We start from the raw sequence: 20269 nt of genomic DNA on the forward strand, positions 1-20269 counted from the left end.
ACCCCTGAGCAGCCCTGACGCCTGGGTCTGGCGATAACCCTCCCCCAGCCCCCTCAACGCAGAAAGCCAGGGGCCCCTGGAGGTGATACTCTGCAGGCTCCCCATGGGGCCCCCTCCCCGGGGACACCTTCTGTGTCCTCCAGGGCACAGGTGGCCCTTACCCACTGGTTGCTCCTTCACCCACATTGCCCGTGGGGGCCTGCAGTCTGCCCTGCAACTCCAGACCAACTGTGGACTGACCGAACCAGCAGGCCTCTCTGCTCTCTGGCAGCGGCACCACAGGCCCTGCAATTCTAAACCCTCTCCTGGTTTGTCCTTTTTCGGATGCTCTCCCTGAGGCCGAGTGCACCATATAGAGTTTCCATTTGTCTTCTGGTTACTTGTTAATCATAGTTCACACCTCTTTACCCCATTCAACCTGCTGCATGGCTTCCTTCACCAGCTGGACCCAGACGGCTGCAGTACTCCGCTGTGTGGAGAGACCACATCTTGTCTATCCATTCGTCAGCTGGTGGGCATGTGCGTTGTTTCTATTGGTTTGGCTGTTAGAAATGATGCTACTGTAAACATCTGAGTCTAAGTCTCCGTGTGGACATACGTTTTCATTTCTCTTGGGTAGATACCTAGGAGTTGAGTTGCTGGGCCACATGATACATTTATACTTAACTTTTTAAGAAACGGTCGAACTGTTGCTGGTGGGAAGGAAAAATCGTGCAGCTGCCGTTGTCCAAATCGGCTGCAGAATTTTTCCTTCCCGCCAGCGATGTACGAGGGCTCTGATTTATCTACATCCCCATCAGTACGTGTTACGGTTCATCTTTTTTGATTATAACCGTTCTAGTATACTTTATACTCTACGTTCAAGATAGCGATGGCAGAAATGAAGGTTGAGTAAAACATTCAGAATTGTGTCCACTATTCAAGAAGAAATAGGCCTTATCTATTATTTGGTTCATTTCTTTACCAAAAGTTAAGGGATCCATTTCTTGGGGGTGCAATCATGGTAACATGTCCTTTCCGTTATGCTGTGGCAGCAGACTAAATGAGAGTAAACTCATATTTTCTTTTGGAACCAAGGCAACTGAAAATTTTATTTCAAGAAAGAATATAGACCTCAATACAACTGAAGAAAAATTTGAGCCAGAAGACAGGTTGATTCTGTGTCTTTTTATATGACAGTAGTTTTTTTCTTTTTTTTTATGATAGGAGCTTTAAAACTCATCAGTTGGCCCAAAACCAACATTTAATTATTATTTTCTAGGCCATACGTTTGGGCGCAGTACAACTTCAAAGAATGGAGAAACCCTCTGTTTCCGCTTGGAATTCAGGGAATCTCTCTCTGACTGTGGTTCAGATTTCCTGTTTTTCCTCGAGGATGGTTGAAATTTGGGCCGTTCAATCAGGTTCAAATTATGTTAGAATAGCATTTGCCTTCTAGTTGCAACTTAAAGCTTTGAATTCCCACCCACTCTTTCTTGGCTGGAACCGCCATCCTCTTCAGCCTAAAGAGCTTTAAATCTTTTAAACAAGGCTAGGATCAGAGAAAGGCCGAACTCAAAGAGAAAAACTTAGAAAGTTTCCTGATTAAGTTAGATTTTCCTAAGATGTTCGGATTACAGGCCACCTCCGAGACCCTCCACTTGGAGAGTCCTCAGGTACATAGCTTGACCATAGTGACCTATAGATTAAAACAAACCAAAAAACAAAAAACACTGTGGAAGCTGTTCATTTAAATCTTTCTGGATTTCTAGCTACTTTAAATATTAGACGGCAAGTCTAGATATAAATACATGTGAGGTTTTGTGGTGTTGGAAGCTACTTGATGCACTAAGATCTCCTGGTTCATAGCTGCTTTGCTCTGTGCTATTGAAATATCATGTCAATTCTTTGGGCCGTTTGGACTTCAGTATGTACAAATGCCAATAATATTTAAAATAGTTTATAATATTATAATTCTTAGTAAAGTACATTTACAAGTTAACATGACTCTCCATTTAGAGAGAACTATCAGATTCCAAAAAATAATGGATTTTTATGTAATAAATTTGCGACTTAATATGTCACTTCCATATGATCCTTTTAGATATATAAATATATAAAATAGGTTATATATGTGTGTGTGTGTATATATATAAAATAAGTTAATATAAAATGTGGGTTTTAGTGGAAATATTACACCAATTTGGAAACAGTGCTATTTATTCTGATTAGTTACAAACATTTGCATGATTTATTTAAAAACTCTTTGTAGGTATAGCTGATGTTTGTTCAATACAAAAAATTATTATCTTGGTGTTCTGTGATTAGTTTTTACATAAAACAGTGCAGGAGTTTGGGCAGAGGGTACACCACTGTTTGAAGGTAGGACTTTGATTTTATGACGCACAAAAAGGAGACATTTAGAATATACTGATAATTGATTAGTTCAGTATGTGTATATTTTAAATAATGATGGATCCAAGCTGCATGACCTCAGCATGTTTTCGTATTTTGGAAAGGTGCTGAAGTAATGCAGGTTGGGGCACCTGGACCATATTTCAGGGGCCAATTTCAGCTCAGGGAAGAGCATCTAAAAGCATCATGCTTCTGCCCACTTACCTGTTTTTCCAGATCCTGGTTGCCAAATTGCATCATTAACTTTATAATAGCAGAAATTGAAAGAAGCTTATATTTTGCGTGTTTTGCCCTTTGATTCAAACAACATTATTATTTTAGGAAAGAGGTTTAGATATACAGCTCTAAAGTGAAATAAAAGAGGACTTTTGTGAGGAAGGCAGAGTCTGAAAAATACAGGACAATATGTGTCACATGCCTTAAAGGTATTCTTATATGTGGCTTCATGATTCTATATCCAGGAGTCGGGCCCTATTACATAATAAAAAATGTAGAACAAAATTTAAATGCAAAGAAAGCCTCTACATAAAAAAATATTTTTTTTTAAAAAGTAAGTCAAGCAAAATAATTACATAAATTATGGCAATAACTTTATTGTTTATATGAAAAATATGCAAATCTACAAATTTCAAAGTACTGGGGCAATAAAAAAAAAGAATTGCCGAACTTTCAACTATTTGAACCTACAATGTCTAGGAACGGAGTGGGATATGAATCCTTGAAAGTGAGACAGGGCCAACAGCTCGGGTGAATGTGTCTCACACTCACTGTACGTACGGATCTTCTGAAATATGACATTTGATAAAACCTACAGGAGCTTACAAAATGCAGCATGTTCTTGAATTTAAAAAGAAACTTTGTGTCGTTCTATCTACACCTCTTCCACTTCTGATACTCTGCCCTCAGTGTCCCCTCTCAACTTACCCTGTTCTCTCACCCTGAAAAATTGTCTGGGAAAGAAGGGGAAGTCAGCTCATTCTCAGGCTGTGTGTCTCAAGCTGGACGAATCACACCAGGGCTAAGTTTCCCAGTTAGAACGAGAGAAATGCAGGCTGCAGTGACTGGCAGTTCATGGGCCAAAGAGAAGAAAGTCCAAAGTCAAGTTCATTCGGTCGTGCGGATGTTAGTAGAAGGGGGTTGGCACATCTATTCCCGAGAGCAGTCCGGGACCACGTTGTCCAGCAGACTTTCTGTGGTGGTGGCGGGGCTCTGTGACCCTGTGCTGTCCCACACAGTAGCCACTAGCCTCACGTGGCCATTGAGCACTTGACACGTGGCTCGTGGGGCAGAGGAACTGAACCTCTCGTTGTATTTCATTCTGTTTAATTTGAATGTAAGTGGCCACGTGGGGCTAGTGGCCGTAGTACTGGATGGGACAGCTCCTGTACCTGCTGAAACATTTCATGGTTAAGTCCCTTCAAGGTCACTCTGTCACTGTGACTGGAGGATTTACCCCCTCAGTCTTCTTCTCTTCAAGCGGATAATTATCAGAAAACAAAAAGACCTAGCGCACACGCAGATGCACACACACACACACACACACAGACACTTTCCAAGAATCAACAGCAGTTCTCAAAGTCAATGCAATCTAATATAAATCCATGTTCAGGAAGAGAAACTGACCGGGGAATAATCTCCTTCACATCGAGAAAGTATGATCAGTTCTCTTGAACCCTTTCCTTTTTTCCTTGTGAAGCCCCAACTGCTCTCAATGCCTGAAAAGCCAACCTATGCATTTACAAACAATCGAGGCATCTTTCTGTCAAAGAGAGGCGAAACTCGCTAAAGAATTCCAGAGAGTTTAGGCATTTATTTGTTTCGGTGACAATAATTCTTTCAGAGGAAAATATTTTGATCAAGTGAAGCCCAAATCATGAGCTGTTGCTCAGTGGCGTTGAAAATATATAAAAGTAGAATAAACAAATAAAAGACCTCAAGTACAAAAGAAAAAAATCAAGGTATTTTCCTTCCTCTGAGGTATAAATTTCTCATTTTCTTAGCAATTATGTTATTTTATCAAAATATAATAGAACTTCTTTGAGTAGTATGCACATTCAATGTGTAATAAAAATTAAATACCATGAATATATGTCAAATTTTTTAAAATTCCACCTAGACTTTAAAAATTATGCGATAAGTAAGAGGTGAACATTTTTTTTCTGTTAATGGCCAGATGGTAATGTTTTATTTTTTTAAAGCTTCTTTTTTTATAAATTTATTTTATTTATTTATTAATATATATATTTTTTGGCCGCGTTGGGTCTTTGTTGCTGTGCGCAGGCTTTCTCTAATTGTGGCAAGCAGAGGCTACTCTTCATTGCGGTGCGCGGGCTTCTCGTTGCAGTGGCTTCTCTTGTTGTGGAGCACGGGTTCTAGGCGCGCGGGCTCAGTAGTTGTGGCGCACGGGCTCAGTAGTTGTGGCTCGCGGGCTCTAGAGCGCAGGCTCAGTAGTTGTGGTGCACGGGCTTAGTTGCTCCACGGCATGTGGGATCTTCCCGGAGCAGGGCTCGAACCCGTGTCCCCTGCATTGGCAGGCGGATTCCCAACCACTGTGCCACCAGGGAAGTCCTGATAGTAATGTTTTACGCTTTGCATACTCTGTCAGAACTAGTCAACCTGCCCTTTTAGCACAAAAGCTGCCATAGACACTACATAGACAAATGAGCGTGGCTGTGTGCCGATAAAATTTTATTTACAAAAATCGACCAGTGGGCCAGGATTTGTCCTGTAACCTGTAGTTTGCTGACTGATGGAGTAGAAGAAAAATACAAACCTCTATTGTTGGCGAATAATGCCTATCAACTAGGAGAATAAACATATGACTATCTCATGAACCAAGGTGAATCTTGTTACTGTGAGCAAGGGGAAGAAAGGAGGGTTTTAAAGGAGGCCAGTGGCATCCCTTGAACGCTGCATAGGAAGGAAACAGTGACTGTGTTGTACGGAAGAGCTAAGAAAGGGATGAGGACAGACACTGTCATCGTATCAGGACTGGACAGCACCTGGTTTTGGAATTGGATGCCGGGGCTGTTATTTCACCGTATCGAGAATGTCCCCATGATCTTAAAAGCCCACAAGATGCTGTATCTAGCTCCTTCATTTAAAAGATGATTGTGGAAAGTATATCTTTAAAGGACAGGTTAAGGAATATATTCACTATGGGAGTTTTGAGCACATACAAAAATAGACAGAATTGTGTTATGGCTACCTTGTTTCTGTCCCTCAGCCCCTCAGCCACTGATCCTCTGTCAGTCCTGCCCCATCCACACCTCATCCTACGCCCATAACATTACGTGGAAGAAATTTTCACGCATTGCATCATTTCATCTATAACTATGTCAGTTGGCATCATGTTAAGATGAGGATACAAAGTATATCTGTTTATTTCTGGTCACTGTGTATGTCTATACATTTGACCAAAATCTATCTTTTTATCCCATGAATTAAATTAATTAGACATACAGACCTACATACTTTTGTAGGTAGAGGGTAACATGGTTTAAAACAGGAAAATGGGTTTGTTTATCTGCTGAAAGTTTCATCATAAAAATAAGTTCATTTCTCCTATATATATATTTCTTTTCTTTACTAAGTTCAATTTCATACAAGCAGTGAGCAGGAACTGTTTTCATACCATGAAAAAACCTATGGTAAAGTTTACTAATGCTCAGAAGGCACAGAGTATGTCTAATGAACAAGCAACACCATGACTGTCTTCCCATACTCCCTCGGGAAGTTTGACCCAACTCAAATGATAGAAAACAAGGACACGCCCTAAATGTGTAATCTGAGGAAGTGTTACTTCCTTCATTCAACAAGTAAAAGGAAGCTTGTCTTACCTTCGCATTTTGAAAAGAACATAGCATGCAAAGTTAGACTATTGGGCCCAGGTCCAAACCAAGGGACTTATAAAAGGTATCAGAAAACAGAATGATTAAAAATAAAAAGAGTGCACTTTCATTGGCCCATTTATCTGTGATTGCACTGCCACTCATCCATGAGACCATGCAGTAGATACTGATTCATTCAGACAAGGAAGTGAAGTTTCCACCAGTGCTGCAGCAGGAGATGTTCGTTTTTCTAGAAGTAGAACTTCAGTCACATGCACTGGACTCGCCTTCAGTGTCAGTGTGTGTTACCAGTCACTGCTGCTGACGACTGTGTGAGAGCCATCAGCAAAGCATGCATAACACTGCCAGGACTGGGGTCCTGGCCGGAACAAATTGGATGGGAAACCGACTGCTGAAAATACGAAACTATAAAATAATTTCAAATACCCAAAATGTTAAAAAAAAAAAAAAGTGCTAGTAAAATAGCCCAACAAAACATTTTTTAAAAAAAATTATTTATTTATTTGGCTGCCTTGGGTCTTAGTTGTGGCACGTGGGATCTTCGTTGCGGCGCGCAGGCTTCTCTAGTTGTGGGGCACAGGCTCCAGGGCACGTGGGCTCCGTAGTTGAGGTGCACAGTAGTTGTGGCGCACGGGCTTAGCTGCCCCGTGGCATGTGGGATCTTAGTTCCCTGACCAGGGATGGAACCCGCATCCCCTGCACTGGAAGGCGGATTCTTAACTACTGGACCCCCAGGGAAGTCCCAACAGAAGGTGATGTTGTCTTTCTTTGCTTTGGTTAGGAATTCAGAACTTGGGCCCTTCTGACGTTTGGGGTGGACCCGTCTGTTGTGGTGAGGGCTGCCTTGTTCAGTGCAGAACGGCTAGCACCATCCTCGACCTCTCCCCGCTGGACGCCAGTACCGTCTTCAGTCCCTCGTCGTGACAACAAAAACTTTCCCTGGGTCTCACCAGATGTCCCTGGGGTGCGGAAGGAAGCAGACTCTCCCTTAGCTGAGAAAGAACCGCAGCTTTCAAGGCACATAAAGGAGTGGAGATGTGCTTTATAGGAGAGATTACCCCCCAAAGACAGTATAGATTCAGGTATTATAACTTTACCTTATATCCAAAGCCTTAAGATAACTTGCAACCAAAAAGATGCTTCTCTTTAGTCCTTAGTTAGATAAGTAACTACAGTCTATGTCATGGTGACAACAAAATGAAATACCACAAACCAAGGTGTGCAGGCAAGTTTCGTCACAAAGAAGGAGGGTGGCAGGAGTCATCCACTGTAGGGCAAGGAGGCTGGCTCCTGAAGGTTCACTGCTGGAGGAGCTGACATGCCTTGAGCACTTGTGTTTCCTGGGGTACCTGCTGTTTACTCTGGGTGATGCTGCATTAGCAACGGGAAGCTCCCTCTCTAAGAGAGAATTGAAATTAAACCCCGTTTTGGAAAAAGACAGAGCACGTGTACCTCATTTATTGATGAGGCCCTAAATACCTGCTCGATTAGGAAAGAGTTGGTGACCAGCTCTGAGGCTGACGGGCGTCGTGAAGCCCGGTGCAGTTTTCCCCGGGCAGCTGTGGTGAAGATTCAGGGACCGTTAGCTGTTGTGGAAGGAAGTAGACGGGAGGAGGACCCTTCTGTTTTACACGCTCGAGTCAAAGTCCAGAAAGTTCAGTATGCCGTGGCTTCAGCATAGGTTTAACTATGTTGTTTAATGCATAGTTTAACGTAGCCCTTCAACCCATTTTCCCATGCAATTTACCTTCAACGTTGTGGATCTACAGCTATTCTTGTTTGTTTGACGGGATTCTGCTTTTCATGCTCACCCAGCTTTCATGGAACGATCTGAGAGGGGCTCTCAGCCTGTCCCGTGGTCACAGGAGACCTTTGGGAACTTGGGTGCGATTGGCATGGATGCGGTGCTCTTCAGAGTGAGGGAGAGGATTGGATGGAATCAGGATAAAGTGCGAGCTGACCTGCAAGGCTTCGAAAGCCAGTCTAGTCAGGGGGTTCCTCGTCTAGATGGGGCTGGTGAGTGAGAGTCAGGGCGCGAGAGGAAGCACCCGGGGTAATTCAGCGACGCACAGACATCCTTAGGTTTTGCTTCTTCAATCATTTTTGTGTTGAAGTTGCTTAAACCAACTAAGCAGATAGTTCCAGGAGAAGAATGTACTGCGAGAACTGCAAATTGGTTCATCATTCTATTCTGAAACCAGAAATAAAATCATTAACAGTCAGTCCACTCTTAAGGATACTAAATTTTGATCAGACAACTGTGTGTAATTATAAACACTTCAGATGTCCTGTTCATCCTTTGTTCCCAGCCCCGCAGTCGATGCTCTTGCCATTCACACGTTCTCTGTGGACACAGTTCTTTAGATAACCTTAGAGCCTCGGAGAATTGTAAAATCGTGTAATTCACATGATTTAAAGAAAATTGCGGGGCTTCCCTGGTGGTGCAGTGGTTAAGAATCGGCCTGCCAATGCAGGGGACACGGGTTCGAGCCCTGGTCCGGGAAGATCCCACATGCCACGGAGCAACTAAGCCCGTGTGCCACAACTACTGAGCCTGCACTGTAGAGCCCGCGAGCCACAACTACTGAGCCCGCGCACCTAGAGCCCGTGCTCTGCAACGAGAAGCCATCGCAATGAGAAGGCCGTGCACCACAACGAAGAGTAGCCCCCACTTGCCGCAACTAGAGAATGCCTGCGCGCAGCAACGAAGACCCAACTCAGCCATAAATAAATAAATAAATAAATGTATTAAAAGAAAAAAAAAAGAATCCACCTGCCAATGCAGGGGACAACGGGGGGTTCTAGCCCCAGTCCCAGAAGATCCCACATGCTGCGGAGCAACTAAGCCTGTGCGCCACAACTACTGAGCCCGAGTGCTACAACTACTGAAGCCTGTGCACCTAGAGCCCATGCTCCGCAACAAGAGAAGCCACCGCAATGAGAAGCCCATGCACCGCAACAAAGATTAGCCCCCGCTCGCCGCAACTAGAGAAAGCCCGTATGCAGCAACGAAGACCCAACACAGCCAAAAATAAAATTAAAAAAAAAGAAAGAAAATTGCTTGAAACTCTGCTGTGACCCAAACCAAAGAAAACATGGGAAATCTGTTTCTTTCTCAGTAGACTTCTGGTGAAAATGCAATGTCTCACCTCTTGTCAGTGAGTACAGGACGTACATAGGCATGGAGGAGGAGAGATGAAAAGACTTTCCGGAAAGTTCGGTAGAAGAGCTCAGGAAGGCACCTTCCTCCCCTTCATATCGCCTTGAGATTGGAATACTAGAGGTCTGAGGGCCAGGAGGGAGGAGGGGAGGCAATTACAGAAGGGTAGAAACAGGCACAGAGGTTAAAATGGCGGTGTGTTTGCTCTTGAGACCGGGCCAGGCCAGTGAGGAGGCACTGTGTGCGATCTGCCAGGGCTGAGTAAGCCGGGGGTTTAATCTGCTCCACGTGAGGACCACCTCCAGTGAAGTATACACTGGAGTCCATGGACCACCCTCCTGGAGGACCATTCGTAGCCCAGGGCTTCACACGGTGGTGGGATTCGTGTGGCGTTTCTGCTGGGGTTTCCTGGATGCTGGTGTGTGTCCCCACCATGTAGTCACCCATGACACAAGTATTTACTGGGAGCCTCTGATGGGCATGCCCCTGTTCCCGATGCCCCCCAGCAAGGCCTGGGTTCTAGAGATTTCATTACAGGGGCAGGAGGAAACAAAGAAAGGTAAGATGCATCTGATAGTGAGGAGAGCTGTAGAAATAACAGCAAGCTGGTTAGAGAGAGCTGAAGGTAGGACCACGGGGGTTGAGAAATGTAAAGATTCCTAAGACGTCAAGGAGGGGAGCCAGGAGGGAGGGTTGCAGGGGAGAGATGTGTGGATGGCCAGACCACGCAGGGCTGCGGCCCTTTTATTCACACTGAACTAGCTGAGAAGGCAGTGGGGGGTTTTGAGCAGAGGTGGAACAGGATTGACTTACATTTTAACAGGTTACCTCTGGCTTGAGGGCAGGGGGGAGGTTGAATGAGGCGAGAATGATAGAACAGTTCTGGTGAGAGATACGGATTGCCCAGACCCACTTCACCAGGAGACGCCTCCAGAGCCAGAGGAATGGCTGTTAAAGCCAGAAAATCAAAATCAATCCAGATTAAGCTGAAAGAAGAAGATCCAGTTTATTTCAGCATATTGCAGACATGGACACGGAAAAGTTACCTATTGCTAGTCGTGTATGTTTTCACGGTATCTCCTCTTACACAAAATACACACACTCTCTTGCACACACACACACATAGTTGAAGCATAAGCTATATTATCCTATATAGTTTAAATGCCAACTATCCAATAGTTTTTTAAAAATATATGTTGGTATAGTTGATTTACAATGTTGTGTTAGTTTCAGGTGTACAGCAAAGTGAGTCAGTTACATATATACAAATAACCCCTCTTTTTTAGATTCTTTTCCCATATAGGCCATGACAGAGTATTGAGTAGAGTTCCCTGTGCTATACAGTAGGTCCTTATTAGTTATCTATTTTATATATAGTAGTGTGTATATGTCAATCCCAATCTCCCAATTTATCCCTACCCCAACCCTGGTAACCATGAGTTTGTTTTCTACATCTGTTACTCTATTTTTGTAGATAAGTTCGTTTGTACCCTTTTTTTAGATTCCACATACAAGCGATATCGTATGATATTTGTCTTTCTCTGTCTGACTTACTTCACTCAGTATGACAATCCCTAGGTCCATCCACGTTGCTGCAAATGGCATGATTTTGTTCTTTTTTATGGCCGAGTAATATTCCACTGTATATATGTACCACATCTTCTTTATCCATTTGTCTGTTGATGGACATTTAGATTGCTTCCATATCTTGCGGTTGTAAATAGTGCTGCAATGAATATTGGGGTGCATGTATCTTTTCGAGTTATGGTTTTCTTCAGTTATATGCCAAGGAGTAGGATTGCTAGGTCATTTGGTAGCTCTGTTTTTAGTTTTTTAAGGAACCTCCATACTGTTCTCCATAGTGGCTGTACCAATTTACATTCCCACCAACAGTGTAGGAGGGTTCCCTTTTCTCCATACCCTCTCCAGCATTTATTGTTTGTAGAGTTTCTGATCATGGCCATTCTGACCAGTACTGTGCTTTTTAACCATCTGTATGTCTTCTTTGGAGAAACGTCTATTTAGATCTTCTGTCCATTTTTGGATTGGGTTGTTTTTTTGATATTGAGCTGCATGAGCTGTTTGTATATTTTGGAGATTAATCCCTTGTTGGTTGCTTCATTTGCAAATATTTTCTCCCATTCTGTGGGTTGTCTTTTCATTTTGTTTATGGTTTCCTTTGCTGTGCAAAAGCTTTTAAGTTAATTAGGCTCCATTTGTTTTTTTGTTTTTTTTTGGTTTTATTTTCATTACTTTAGGAGGCGGATTGAAAAAGATCTTGCTGCGATTTATGTCAAAAAATTTTACAATTTGTATGGAAACACAAAAGACCCTGAATAACCAAAGCAATCTTGAGAAAGAAAAACATAGCTGGAGGAATCAGGCTCCCTCACTTCAGTCTATAGTACAGAGCTACAGTAATCAAGACAGTATGGTACCGGCACAAAAAGAGAAATATAGATCAGTGGAACAGGATAGAAAGCCTAGAGATAAACCCACACATCTATAGTCACCTAATCTATGACAAAGGAGGCAAGAATATACAGTGGAGAAAAGACAGCCCCTTCAGTAAGTTGTGCTGGGAAAACTGGACAGCTACATGTAAAAGAATGAAATTAGAACACTCCCTAACTCCATACACAAAAATAAACTCAAAATGGATTAAAGATCTAAATGTAAGGCCAGACACGATAAAACTCTTAGAGGAAAACATAGGCAGAACACCGTGACATAAATTGCATCAAGATCTTTTTCAACCCAATTGTGTAAATATAAACTGTGGAATTCAGCATGCCTACAAATGTCTTGAGTTCCATTATTTGAGTTCATTTGACTCTTTATTAACTATTATAATTTTCTGGGTGGCTTTTCGTACGTCCACAATAAATGTAATTCCTCTCTTTTTATTGGTAGACACTGGAGACTCAGGTGCTGGCAGACGATTTATGAGAAGTGACATCTTGGGACAGAGGCCACCTCCAACCAGAGCCCCATTCCTGCCTGAGCCATGCTTGGGACAGCGAAATGTGAGTGAGGTGGGCATAGAAGTATCATCCCCGTCACACTGGAGGGAGGCCCCTCTTCCCATCATCCCCTCCTGGGGCCTGTGCCCCGGCTCACTCTGACTTTTTCCCACCCGCAGTCTGACCCTGGGGGACCGCCATGGTGCTCCTTTGTGATTCTGGCCGCAGTGGTTTATCTTCATCCTCTTAAATCAGAATATGGACGATAAAGATATCTTTTTGCAAGCAGTTAAGGGGAGGCCAAAAAAACCTGTTGCCTTTAACCAAAAAGAACCTGAGTGTAGTTCTGTTGGTGAATGAGACAGCCACAGAGAGGGAGGCATGGGCTTTGCAGCCTAAGATATGAAACCGGGATCCACAGGCCATGTGTCCTGGGGTGATGAGGTAGTCAACCCCTTGGACGCTCAGTTCTTCTGTGTCAGATGCAGATGTATGAGTATCCGTGTCATAGGCCTTTTGTGAGGCTTAAGTGAAATAATCAATGCCCGGCATCTAGCATGGCATAAAGCCCGTGTGTACCCATTAACTGGCAAAACTCATTCTTTTCCTGAGGCAGTGCCAGTCTTTTTAGTTGTTTACTCATTTTGTGAGTTCTTCAGCTAAGCCTTCAAAAATGAGAAAGTTGTATAGACTCTCACACGTTGATATTATTAGTTAACCACAAACATATCGCTACTTCTAAATAAGTCAATCAATTAACCATAATTAGAAAATATAGGTGTTTTTTAATAGAAAATGTTTCAACTATGAAATATAAATATAGAAATGACACTGTGTATCCCTGAAAATATTGTATTACAGCAAAGGGCTCTTTTTAAAGGAATGTTGAGAATCCTGATAAACTCAATTGTACATCAGAATCGCCCAGAGGGTGTGTTGACGGGACAGAGCCAGGAGCACCCGTAGAATTCCTGGTTCCATAGGTCTGTGTGCGGCACAGTAATTTCCATTTGCAAAAGGTCCCCAGGTGACGGTGATGCTGCTGGTCCGGGGACCACATCATGAGAATCATCAATCTCGAGAAACATTTTTACTCTTGTTACTGCAATACCAATATTTGTTGATGGTGAAATCTAAATTCAATCAAATCAAAAATATTGTTACTGTTTAAACTGTACATCTGCATGAATTCCATTGTCTGCATTTCCTGAAATGTGCAAGGAAAAAACTTAAAAGGTCAAAAGGAGATTGGGAACATCAGAAAAATAATGCACCTGACAGCTAGTAAGTGCACCCAGTCCCACCATGGGCATCAGTCTGGAGGGAACTACTGTCTGCTATATACTGTCATATATTCTGACAGCAGTAGCCCCCTGAAGGCTCAAGCTGTGGGGAACTCTCCAAATTGTGACCCTTCCGTCTTGTGCAGAAGTGGATGACATGTCTGTGTTGATGGCCATGGTTTATCTCTCTCAGCAAACATGTTAGAAATAACGAGCTAACCAAGCCCAGTTCCTTTCAAGGTGATTTATCTGCCTCAGTAAATGGGAGGGCAAATCCCAATTGCCTATTGAGGTATTTGAGGTTCCTTATTTACGAGAGAGCTTTAAAACTCCTCGAGTATTAGCCAAACCAAGGGAGAGTTAAACACATCTGCCGCCTGTTAGGGATGATCTGTCGATAGGTAACCTTTTTTGTGAGACCGTTTACTTTGGAGGTAGGAAGGTCCTCCGCAGGCGGACACAGAAACGTTACCTAATTTGCTTTCTACGGGTTCGTGGTGTGAACTCAGCACGTTCAGCTGAGCGGGAGGCATCCCTCTCCAGGCCTCCTCATTTTCACAGGTTCGCGTCAGAACAACCTGTTAGGGAATCATCTTAATTTAAACTGCCTGGTGACCTAATTGGGCTTTTGTTCTTCTGTTTTCTAGCGGACACTGCTTATTTAAGCGACTGTAACTCTCCTTGATTAAACCACTGTAATTGGATTCATGTTGCGAGAACTTTGGGTCTGAAAGAGTGTCTGCGAGAGTTGTGCTGTGGTCCTCTTGGTGATGCTGGACTTCAGCCTGTGTGTGTGAGAGAAGCCTGCCCTCGTGTGCCCTGGCTTCCTCACTGGTGTAGCTTAATAGCGATTCTACTGCTGCTGGTGTGGGAGGGGTGGGGTGTATGTACGTGTGGGTGACTTACTTCAAAGGTGCCGGCGGCTGTTTCAGCAACTTCAGAGGTGTGGCCCAGACAGAGAATTAGGGGCTATCGATAAAACCCTGTCAATCCACCTTAATCCTATTAGAAAAGTACTTATGGGGCTTCCCTGGTGGCACAGTGTTTAAGAGTCTGCCTGCCAATGCAGGGGACGCGGGTTTGGGCCCTGGTCCAGGAAGTTCCCACATGCCGCGGAGCAGCTAAGCCCGTGCGCCACAACTACTGAGCCTGCGCTCTAGAGCCCACGAGCCACAACTACTGAGCCCTTGTGCCACAACTACTGAGCCTGTGCTCTAGAGCCTGTGAGCCTGCACTCTAGAGCCTGAAAGCCACAACTACTGAGCCTGTGCTCTAGAGCCCACGAGCCACAACTACTGAGCCCACGTGCCACAACTACTGAAACCTGTGCACCTAGAGCCTGTGCTCCACAACAAGAGAAGTCACCGCAATGAGAAGCCTGCACACCGCAACAAAGAGTAGCCCCTTCTCGCCGCAACTAGAGAAAGCCCGCATGCAGCAACAAAGACCCAACGCAGCCAATAAATAAATAAATAAAATAAATTTATTAAAAAAAAAAGAAAAGCACTTATTTGTCCCTTTTCTCAAAGATCTGTAGGACAAATATACTTCTTTTTTAGATGTTTTCATACCTTAACTAAATTTTTCTCCTGGAATTCTGCCCGATTCAGGGTCTCAATTCCTCCGTGAATGATTTTGACGCAACTCTCATGAATCAATGTCTCATCTGTCTGTCTCTCTCTCCCTCCCCCTCCCTCCCCTCTTTGTCCTGACTACAACCATTAGTCTTGGATTAAATATTTAAATATTACCTCAAATTCTTTTCATTCTTGCGCTTAACACAATGCTACGTGTCAGGAGGAAAAAGTCTCCAGTTAACTTTTCTTTTAATCTCCTAAAATTGTTAACACAGAAGGAAAAACCGTGTCTGTAATATATTATAGAACAAAAAGAAACCTGAAAGCATTGTAACCACATTGTGAAAAAGTTCAAAAAGTCAAAAGGTAGAAATTGAACAGTAAAGACCCTTCCCTCTCTGTCTGTCTCTCCTCCAGTCCCCTAAAATGTGTACTGTTTTCAGATTCTTTTCACTCAAAATGTTTTTTTAATAGATATAATTTTGGGGTTTTTTTTTGGTATTTTTGCATCAAATATCTTTAGTATTTATTTATTTGGCTGCACAAGGTCTTAGTTGCGGCAGGTGGGCTTTTTTAGTTGCGGTATGCATGTGGGCTCTAGTTCCCTGACCAGGGATCAAACCCAGGCCCCTGCATTGGGAGCCTTAGCCACTGGACCACCAGGGAAGTCCCTCGCCCAAAATGTTTTGGCCATGCTCTTTCCCTGTCTTTGTATTTAGCTATTCTTCCTGCTCTAATAGCTGAAAAATCACACCATTTTACGATTCCATCCAAATGTATTTAACCACAGCATTTATGTTATTTCCAATGTTCAGCTGTTACAGCCAGCATAGCAATGGGAATACCAGAATGCACTTGGATGAGAAATTCTGTAAAACTTAAAGAAGTGGAATAGTGTGTTCCAAGTGTTTAACACATTTAAATTTCTGATTGCTATTTAAATCACCCATTTGCAGAAATAGAGGATTCCCACATGAATCTTAGGGCTCTGTCTTTATTAAGGAAAGTGGAAATCCTCCGTTGTCCTTTTCTGTAAAAAAAAAAAAAATCCAGTTGATACACGTGTGGATGTGCAAGTAATCCCCACTGTACACCTCAGGAGAAGGTATGTAGCATTGGAAGGACTTTATCGGGAAATCACAGTTCAGGGGTGATTCTGAACAGGAAGGCCTCGAGCAGGAGCCTCCAGTCGAGGCCGGTTACTTAGCCCGGAAGCATGGCTGTTTGTAATGGCATCAGTTTACTGGGTAGATAGCATCAGCGATCTTAGAAACAGCCGTCAACGATAGACGTCGTTCTGGAATGAACGGCGTGGCTCTGGAAAGCCCGACGCCTGGGGCGGGGTGAGGGTTGAGGGGAGAGGGCCAGCCCACAGCCCGACGTGGGTTCACAGCTTGGGCAGGAAGCCAGCTGCGTGTGTGACCGGTGCGTCCTGGAGCCGTCCTGCCCAGGGGCCCGTGGCGCCCGGGTGGCATTGCGTCTTTGAAGCGCAGTGTTCCTCCGGGTTCCTAAGAGCGGGAAGCGGGGCTCCCCGCGCTGCCGGAACAGGCTGTCCCAGCTTCTGCGGCTGCGCCCGTGCAGATGAGCGCGTGCCCGGCCACCGTGGTCTAAAGCTGGCTTTGCTGTGCCACATCACGTGGTAGCAAAGTCCCCAGGGAGGACCCCAAACCTTCCTCTTCCCTCTGCGGGCCAGAGGCTAGCAGTTGCTGAATAGACAAGTTGATTAGGTTCGTGGTCAAGAGACAAAAGGGTCTAAAATAATGAATGCAAGGCACATGGTTATTCTGCACATTCTAGGATCTAGGTAGTCGTCATTGGTCAGCGAACAAGCTACTGTATTTGAAATAAAGGGATGCTGACTGCCTTCAACTAACTAACTCCCTCTCTCTCTCTCAACATGGGCAGATTCTGGCACATCTAATTGCGTGACTTTATTTTGTGTGTGTGTGTCTTTTTTTCTTTAAAATTTTTTTAAATTTTTGGCTGCGTTGGGTCTTCATTGCTGCATGCAGACTTTCTCTAGGTGCAGCGAGCGGGGGCTACTCTTCATCGCGGTGTGCAGGCTTCACCTCGCGGTGGCTTCTCTTGTTGTGGAGCACGGGCTCTAGGCGCGCGGGCTCAGTAGTTGTGGTGCACAGGCTCAGCAGTTGTGGCTCGTGGGCTCTAGAGTGCAGGCTCAGTAGTTGTGGCGCACGGGCTTAGCTGCTCCATGGCATGTGGGATCTTCCCGGACCAGGGCTCAAACCCATGTCCCCTGCATTGGCAGGTGGATTCTTAACCACTGAGCCACCAGGGAAGTGACTAATCTCATGACTTTAGAAAAATCTTTCAACCCCCAACTTCCTGCCCACCGGTGCTCTGACTGTGCTGCGTAAAGATGTCTCCCACTCTCTCTTTTAAAATATAATCCTCAGTCCAGAAATAACATCACTCTACTTTGGGTTAAGAGGAAATTTCTATTAAAATAAAACCCACACCTCTGGGATTCATAGTCTACCTCCTGTGAATAAAGACTTTAAAACACAATTAAATATTTTAATACACCTTAACATACATGTGATTTACATGTATTGATGTGGGAATACAATTAAAAAGAAATGTATTCATTTTAAGAATATGCCCATCAAGGAACAGAAAACTTTTTCCATTCAAAAATGGAAAATTAGGATGGTAATTTTACCTAAAATAAGTCATTCAATTAAAAAAAAAACAAACTCGTTTCAGTGTTGCTTTTGTTTCCTGCTTTGAAAACATTTGAATGTAATTTAAGATAAAGGAAACTACTTCACATTTTTCTAAAATAAATTGAGATGTCCACAGGAATAGTGACAAATTAATGAGGGACTTTCCTCAAGCAAGCAAAGGAAATGTAAAGATTTTCATGATTATGTAGACATTGAATGTAATAAAATAAGATCCCGATGTTCCAAGGACCAAGGTTAATCTCATGACAGTCCATCTTTATCAAGGTGCAGCCTGCTTAGGGAAACAGAGCATAGAGAAATCTGAGCTCAAGCTGCCCAGCCAGCAGGTGATTATGTGACTCAAAACAATAATCCTCTTTATAAAGAACACACTATGCTATTCTTCAAAGCAATTAGTTCATCTATCTTAAAAATCAAATAGAATCCCTGAAGGATGCTTCTGAGAAATATATGTTTTTAGTAGTCTACCCGTTCTCAGTTAAAGTAGGTTCGTCCCTGCATAACCCACAACTGTGTTGCCCCTTTAAAACATAACCCCATTAAGAAGACAAATGATGTAGCTGTAATTGCCATGCTTATTTTCCTGCTCTGTTTCTTCAAAGTTATGTACACAATTTAAAAGGCACCTTGAGGTGTGGTGGATGTTGGAAACTCTTGTCTTTTGAAATCCCAGCAGCATATCTCAAATCCTTACCTTTGTTAACTCGTCTGATCCCATACATGCTACACCATTTGACTGTAATTGGGCACAGAACAGAATGACTCTATTTGTGTAAAGCACAGGTTCTCAATTAGGGGGGTCACCTAGCACCCCTCCCTGGGGGCCGTGTATTGAGACATGTTGCTTGCAAGGAGGGGGGTTCTACTGGCATCTAGTGCGTAGAGGCCAGGGCTGCTGCTAAATGTGCTACAGTGCCCAGGGAGGCCCAGCAACAAAGAATGATCCAGCCCCAAACGTCCTTCTGTAGTGCTGAGGATGAGAAACCCCAGACTATAGGAAGGCTGGTTTTTTACCTTCTAAAGCTTTGGATTTTTGTTGGCAAGGCACCACTCCAGTTGGGACTGGATCCTTCTACCTTCCAGGAAAGAGACCTGTGTGAGCCCAGACCTACCTGCTCCTCAGCTTAACCGTAGCAAGCAGTGCCCGGCCTGCTTCTCTGTAACTGGTGTCTGATGGCACGCCGGCTCGGCCCCGTAAATCTGTGCCCGGAGCCCACCTGAGTGGAGCTCCTTTGTACACGGGGCCGCCTCACCAGACCCTGTGTGGTGCAGCTGTGTTTTCAGTCAGGTCTTTTGCTGTTGAGCCCTGGCCAGTTGTAAAGCCCTTCCGGGAGATGGGAAACTACTTAGGGGCAGAGCAATGCAGTTGGATCTAGTACTACTGTATAGTTTTTATAGAGAGCGACATTGTTGCTGGCAAAACGAGGTTTCCTGGCAGACCAGATCTGAGGACTTTTTCTTTTTTAATGGGGATGATTAACAGTCCCTTACAAAGTGTCATGGATATTCGGAACCAGGGCAAAAAAAAAAAAAAATTTCTCTGTTCCGCTGGCAGACTGTGGTGTTTTTGTACAAATACAGCAGTTTCTTAGTTATCTATTGCTGGGTGACAGATTAGCACAAATTACTAGAAATTACTGAGACTCACAGGTGATGAACTCACCCACCTAAGGATCTGGGATTTGAACCTAGGTCTTTTGACAGGAAATCTCCTGTCATTTTAGATTATTGACTCAGTAGGTGGATTCCTACCCCCTCCTGCACATGCCCTGTATAATCCTGTTGTCTTGAGTTGGGTCAGGACCTGTGAATATGATGAGGTGACGCTTCCTACACCCAAGCTCCTGACCCAGGGAAACTGTGAGCTAATTAATACATATGCTTCTAAGCCACTAACTGCTAGTTACTATCTGTGGGCCTGAGATGCCCCCTCTCTAAAGTGCTGCCTACTTGACTGCTTCCAAGGGTCAGCATGAGCATTAAAAGAGATAGCGAAGAAAGAGCTTTGCATAGAATGGATACTGAGTAAAGGCTAGTCCCTTGCCTCCACCCCGCCCCCATTCCCTTTAATTCTGTGTCCTTTATAAGGAGAAACAGAGACACTAGTAACAATATAGCAGTAAACTTCTATTCCCAAACTTAAATTGCAACAGCGTAGATCAGAGTGCAATAAAACTGTCCTTGGGTGCTAAAATACACTATTGCCCAGATGGGTCATTCATGCATTTTTTATTCATGTGTTTATTAAATTTACTAATTGATCACTTCTCTGGACTATGTTTATAATAGAATCTAAAAAACAAGCAGTCATCATGTGACTGGCGTGTGGCCTTGGG

The 20269-nt window shown here is 43.7% G+C and overlaps 1 protein-coding gene across 7 annotated transcripts in view; it reads left to right on the top strand.

The window, feature by feature from the left end:
* Positions 1 to 20269, top strand: part of LOC309619949 (uncharacterized protein) — a 552071-nt gene that overhangs the window by 337953 nt on the left and 193849 nt on the right. For 6 of the 7 annotated variants that reach the window (XR_014239279.1, XR_014239280.1, XR_014239281.1 and 3 more), the window contains one exon: positions 12319 to 12431. The exons of the other annotated variant lie outside the window; for it this stretch is intronic. The gene's annotated coding sequence lies outside the window, so the exon portion shown is untranslated. The remainder of the gene's footprint in view (positions 1 to 12318; positions 12432 to 20269) is intronic. 7 annotated transcript variants of the gene reach the window in all.

This window comes from Balaenoptera borealis (genome assembly GCF_965194805.1).
Source record: "Balaenoptera borealis genome assembly, chromosome: X".
Taxonomy (NCBI): domain Eukaryota; kingdom Metazoa; phylum Chordata; class Mammalia; order Artiodactyla; family Balaenopteridae; genus Balaenoptera; species Balaenoptera borealis.